Source organism: Phyllostomus discolor, chromosome 6 (genome assembly GCF_004126475.2).
Source record: "Phyllostomus discolor isolate MPI-MPIP mPhyDis1 chromosome 6, mPhyDis1.pri.v3, whole genome shotgun sequence".
NCBI lineage: Eukaryota > Metazoa > Chordata > Mammalia > Chiroptera > Phyllostomidae > Phyllostomus > Phyllostomus discolor.
This window is the reverse complement of record NC_040908.2, coordinates 119,598,641-119,604,770: the sequence shown is the minus strand read 5'-3', so window position 1 is coordinate 119,604,770 and position 6,130 is coordinate 119,598,641.

The window sequence follows — 6,130 nt, the reverse complement described above, 5'->3', positions numbered from 1 at the left end:
TTTCCCGCTGGGGCTCTGATCGCCCAGCACTCAGTGCTCACCCCAATCTAGACTCAGCTCTTCACCTGATCTGAGTTACAACCCCTGTCCAAGTCTTAGGCTCTTGATTCCACCCACACCTGTAGCTTACACTCAATACTCAACCCTCCCCCTCACTACTAGGTCAGGGTCCAATGAGGAATCCATCCCTGAAATGTGCTCTCCCTTTTTACCTCCTAAAATGAACTCTCCAGCCCTGCAAGACAGGTGCAGGTGCCACACACCCCCATCCATACTGGCAGGTCCCCATGGGGAAGGGAGATTCCTGGGGGTGCAAAGTCGGGCTTCAGAACCAGGGTCACCCCCGCTCACCATGGCCTCAGTGAGGGGTCAGGAAGGGGGCTCTGAAGGGCTGGGAGCTGCTGCATACGTGCTGTTTCCCACCCATGTGTCCCCTCCCCTAAGGATTTCTTGCTGCCGTGTTCCCTACCCCCCACTCCATGTCTTCTGGAAGAGGAAGGGGGTCTCACCTCCTGTCTCAGGCACACGCCCTTTTGTTCAGGGTCAGAGCCTCAGCGACCTGCCTTCTGCATGATCCCAAAGCACAATTGGTGAGTGGGGAGGCGGATGCCTCTCCTTGACTCCCACCCCTCGGTCAGGCAGAATGGCTGGCCTGGGCTGCTTCTGCACACAGGAAGTCACCCTCCAACACACTGGTTGAGGCCTGCCTTGTCACCCCCACCCCAGAAACCTGGATGTCCCTCGGGCAGTTTTCTATAAAGTCTGCAATAATCTCTGATACTCTGCTCTTGTAAGTCCTGCCGTGTCATTCCTGCTGACCTTGGAGCATTGAAGGGGCTGGAGGGGATACTTGGGAGGGCGTTCTGGACCTCCCTGAGGTGTGGTGACCCTTGGCATCTTCCCCTGGACTGTGGGAAAGGAAATGGGCTCTGACTGCCCAGAGCCGGGTGGAGGCTAGGCCCGCAGACTTCCCGCCAGGATGGCACTGCTCTCCAAACAGGGCCGCATTTTATCCTGTGAGGTGGGGTCACACACGGCCAGGGCGGGAGCCTGTGCTTCCTCTGCATCCTCTTACCCTTCCACTGGTCATCACCTCGGTGGGGATGGGGGTTGGTGGGGCAGAAATGCAATTGGGCTGATAAATCTAGCATCGCACAAAGCTACCAGGGAGGAATTCCAGCCACAGAGAACTGAGTCAGTTAATTCAGACAAGAAAAAGGATGGCTCATTCTCTGCTGCTTTGCCATCAATCCCTCTGATGAATTATCTGGTATTCACTTCACCCTTTGTCATGCCACAGTCTTCTGGCTAGAGGTGTAGGAACTGCCCGCTCGGGCATGTGAGAGGCTGGGAGCAGAAGCAGCCTCGAGGTGGGGGTGGATAAAATGGCTCCTTGGGATATGTGGGAGCAAGGAGGCAGCTGGGCAGGGCCAGTGGGGCCAGGCTCAGAGGCCTGTCTCCTGCCTCAGGTTTCCCAGGCTGGGCTGTTTCACACTCAGAGTCCCGGAACCATGTAGCAGAAGCCCAGACCTCTGGCATTTCAGAATTTTAGGGCTGCATCATCCTAGAATATGTGCCTTCTAAACATTGAAAAGGACCTCAGAGATAATGTGGGAGCCATCTCCCAAGCCACCTTAGTAAGGAGCACCCTCTCTCGATAAGGGGCTCACTCCTCTCTTCCCAGGAGCATCCATTTCAGCGCCAGAGGCTTCGGCCTGAGGCTTTCTGACAGTCCAGCCCTGGCTCTGTGTTGGGGCCAGGAGCACACCTCTCCCCAGGATCGCTCTGTGCAGAGTCAGGGCCAGCGCAGGTGCCCTATCTTCTCCTAGCAGATCCCTATCCCGTCATTCCTCATGAGAAGGGATTACATTCTCTTGAAGCATTCCCATCTGTCAATGACCTTCAAAGAGCAATCCTCCAGGACAAAGTAGTGGCTGTGTCTCTAACATGGTTAGAGAACTTTAACAGATCACCTCCCCAGTTCCAAAGACGTGCCCTCTGATGATATGGTCAAAGTCTGCAATAAGCCCTGGCAAATAAAACATGCTGTTAGTTGTGGGCTCGTTGTCAGCAAACATCTCTGAGGGTTTGTATGAGAGCTGCTACTAAGCTAAGTATCCAGTCGATAGTTGTCAAACATCAAACGACTGAGAGTTTCAGATGTGCCAGTTGACATTTAAGCTTAGTGCCCATTAAATGCTGTCTCTGGGCTGCCATCCTCCTTGTGGCCTACTAGTGACCTTTGGTCTTGTGGGACTATCACTAGGTCCCCGGGGTCCTCAGCCCTGTCTCCTCTGCAGATCCAGCCATTCACTCAGCCTCTGCTGAATACAGCTGTTCCAGTGCCGGAGAAGCAAATCGCCCAGGGGAGGAGTCATATTTAATCAAGGTTTAGAGAAAAGAAGTCCCAGGAAACTGAAAGTTTAGAGTGAGGACCCCTGACCCAACCTAGGGAGACTTTTTAGAGGAAGTCATGTTTGAGTGGGTTTTAAAGGATGAGTAGGAGTTCCCAGAACAGAGAACGACCTTTAGGCAGGAAGACCTTGTCAGTCAGAGAACTGGAGAAGACCGTTCATGGCTGGGAGTAGGCAGGAGGTGAGTGTGAGTAAGACAGGTCTGCTTCCCCTGCGTTCCGTGCTGGGTGGCAGTAGAGGGACCTCCGCCTTCAGAGAAGTCAGGGGCGTGGCGAGCTGTGATAGGAGATCCCTCACAGAAAGAGGTGAAATGGGGAAGGGGATCTGGCCAGTCCTGCCCTGATACCCTCATGCCACCCACCCCACCAGCACCCCCTCATTAGTGCCAATACCCCGGTGCAAGGCCAGCCTCCCCCTTTAATCACATGGCAGGAATGCTGCTGGAAGGCTGAGATGGGCAAGAGACTGCAGGGGCCTGCAGGGGCCTGCAGGGGCCTGCAGGGCCAAGTGTCAGGGGGAAAATTCCGTCCCGGATGTCCCCTAGAGAGCAGGCATGGTAGAGAGCGGGAGAGGCAGAGGAAGGTGTGTAACTGTCAGAACAGTGATAGACGTGAGACCAGCTATGTACTTTGAGAAACATGTCACTCCCCAGAATTCTGTGACCCTGTAAAAATTGTGAAATTTCCTCTCAAAAACAAAGGGAGCCATCTCCTTGAGTTTATTTCTGTGACCCCTGCCCTCCCCGTGCCCCTCAGCGAGGTCCCGGCTGCAGTCCAGAGGACGGGGCTTCAGTCTGAGCTCAGCCTGACTGGCTAAGTCATTTGGTTCTCACTCAGACACCCCGGTTGAGATCTTACTGCGCGCTGGGTGCCGGGGATTCAGCAGTGCACACAGCAGAGCCGGCTCCTGCCGGCCTGGCCCAGTCTGACACTGAGCTTGGACAGCCCTGCCCGTCTCTGACTCCAGGTTCCCCCGTCTGGGCTGGGCCTGGCCTCGTGACCTCCGGAGGCACTGCCTGCGCTTCCTGGAGCCCATCTCCTTCCTCGTTAAGTCTCTGCCTAGCAGACTAATGCACAGCACGGCACGACGGGGAGAAGGGGCTGGGGCAGTAAATATTCTTGGGATAATGCATTCAGCTCCTTCAGAGTCCCTGCCTCCACCCCCTCACCTCTCCTTCACCTCCCAGCCCCCTTCCCTCAGTGCTGCCTCAAGGCAATTTATCCCGCGCTAGCCAGTCCTGTGCAGTCCACCTCAACTAATCCTTCATTGTACTAATGGGGAAACCGAGGCCCAGAAAGCCTAGCAGCCCTCCTCCAGGTCACACAGGGCATCAGGAGCAGAGCAGACCCAGAGCCCAGGATGCACCCTGGGGGAATCCCTGCCCTGCTCCGGATCTGAGGATCTGACCCTGGCTGCCCCACCTTCTGACTCTGTATCTGTACCCCAGTGCTCCTGGCAGCAGACCTGAGCCTGTGGTGGCCTGAAGATGGAAAAAGGAAGTGAACAAGGAGGGGGCGGAGAGGACTCTTCAGCTTCCATTAGTACCTGCCAGCAGGCCTCAGAAACCTGTCCTAGCCTCCCGCAGGCAGAAACCCTGTTGCGGGATCCTTCTTGACAGTCCCAGGCTTGAAACTCATTCTCCCTTGGCCTCTCGTCTCCGCTGAGCTGCTGCTGAGATGGACAGGGCCTGCTCTTGTCCTCAGTAAAGATGGGGTCACTGTGATAATGGAAGCACACGGGGGGGGGGGGCTAACTAATGTGACCACACACACCAGGCAACTTTGGACAGTGAAAGCGGCCACTATTACTAATTACATGGGGACAAGAATAAGCTAGGGCTGTATTAGGCTGGTGGGCCTGGGACTCCAATGACTTTTGAAAAGACCTGGGGTGGGGGCGGGGGTTGGGGTGGGGGAGAAAAGGCACTAGACCGCTAGACTAGCTAGTCTGCCAGCACTAGACAACTAGTACACTCCCTGACCTTAACCCTGTCCTCCATCCACACTAGACAGCATCTTGAACACTATTCTCCAGCCACACCAAATTACTCAGACTTCAGGAACTGAGCCCAGGTACTCCAAGCCCCATGCCTTTGCTCACACAGCACACTCTGCCGGGAATGCCTTCCCCGCACTGAGAGCAACAGGACAGCTCCGGCCGTCCACTGGCCTTACCTCACCCCTTGCTCCTGTCACTGTACGCCCCACCCCCTGACCTCTATTTGTACAGACTGGTTTTCTGGCCCATTGTCAGCACCAGCCCAGAAGCTCCCCACAGAGGCCCAGTTCCCTTTCAGGTGCCCAGTCCCGGTGCACAGAGAAGATTTGTGAGCACTGTCCCCACCCCACAGAAATCCACAGCACCGGGGGAGAAGTGTCACGCAGGGTTTGTGGCTTCCTGCTGTTGTGTGTCAGACGCCCACTCCCTTTGACGCCCACAATCCCCCACGTCACTGAACCGAGGTTTCCCTTGTGTGGATGCCTACAGGGTCAGCTCTTCGTTGCAGCTGCTCCATCAAGTGAGAAAACAGAAAGGAAATACAGCTTTAGAATATGTAATCATGCAAAACATAATTCGGCTTTTTGACTTTGACTTTGACTTTGTAATACAGTTATAGTTTTCGGGCCCTCCATCTGCAGTACTTGTCCAGGGTCCTATCTGATCAACTTGCTCCAGGGGCTCAGCCCAGTTTCCTTGCCTCCGGAAACTGAAGCGACATCTGTTGGCCGAGTTCTGTAGAAGCCAAACCAGTTTTAACTTTTCTTTGCATACGCGCGCCACCTGCTGGTGAAGATGAGAAAGTTCCTCTTTCATTTAGTCACAACCCATTCAAGTATTTTAAGTGCCTACTATGTGCCAAGAACTGTGCTAGGAAGAAACTGAGGATACGATATTGAAGAAAATTACAAGGTATAATCCCTTATAAAATAATAATAGTAATAAATGACACATATATGCTTACTATGTGCCAAGGATTGTTCTAAGCACTTAAGACATATTAACCCATTTTACCCTGATGACAATTCTGAGAAGTAGGCATTATTACTATTTCTACTTTACAAATGAAGAAGGAACATAAAGATGAATAATGTGTCACAGCATGCTAATAAAGGGCCAATTTAGGCTTAGAACCCAGAGCATGTGCTCAGACTGTAAACGAGTAAATAAGCAACACACTTCTCAGGGGGAAACAAGCAGAGAGATGGGACAGCGGTGGGGAAGGCTGTCCTTCGGATGGGGCAGTCAGGCAGTACCCCCTGAGGAGGCGGCTTGCTCTAAAGAATGGGAAGAAATATGCTTTGTAAAGAGTCCAGGAAAGATCAATCCAGGCAGAAGAAATAGCAAGTGCAGTTTCTTCTTTGAGAGGGAAAGTTCAAGTATCGAATGGGAGGCAAGCCCTGGCTATGCTACCCGTAAATATCTCTCCATTCGGTTCTTCTGCTTCCCTACCTGGTCCTCAGCTCTGCATCTCTCAGCTGGCTCCCTGCCCCAGTTCCTGTGTGGTCCCCTTGCCTCTAGTCTCTTGCTCTGCTCCATCCTCCACAGTGCAGCAGAGTGATCCTAAAAAAGCATGGATCTGATCCCTTTTGCTGCCCTGCTTAAAGCCTGGCTCTTTGGACTGATTATCTGTAACCCCCCTCCCCATGGCCATGGTCTGGTCCCATCTCCTGTCGGCTCTGCTGGTTCCCTTCATCCTAGCTACATCCAAGTCCTAA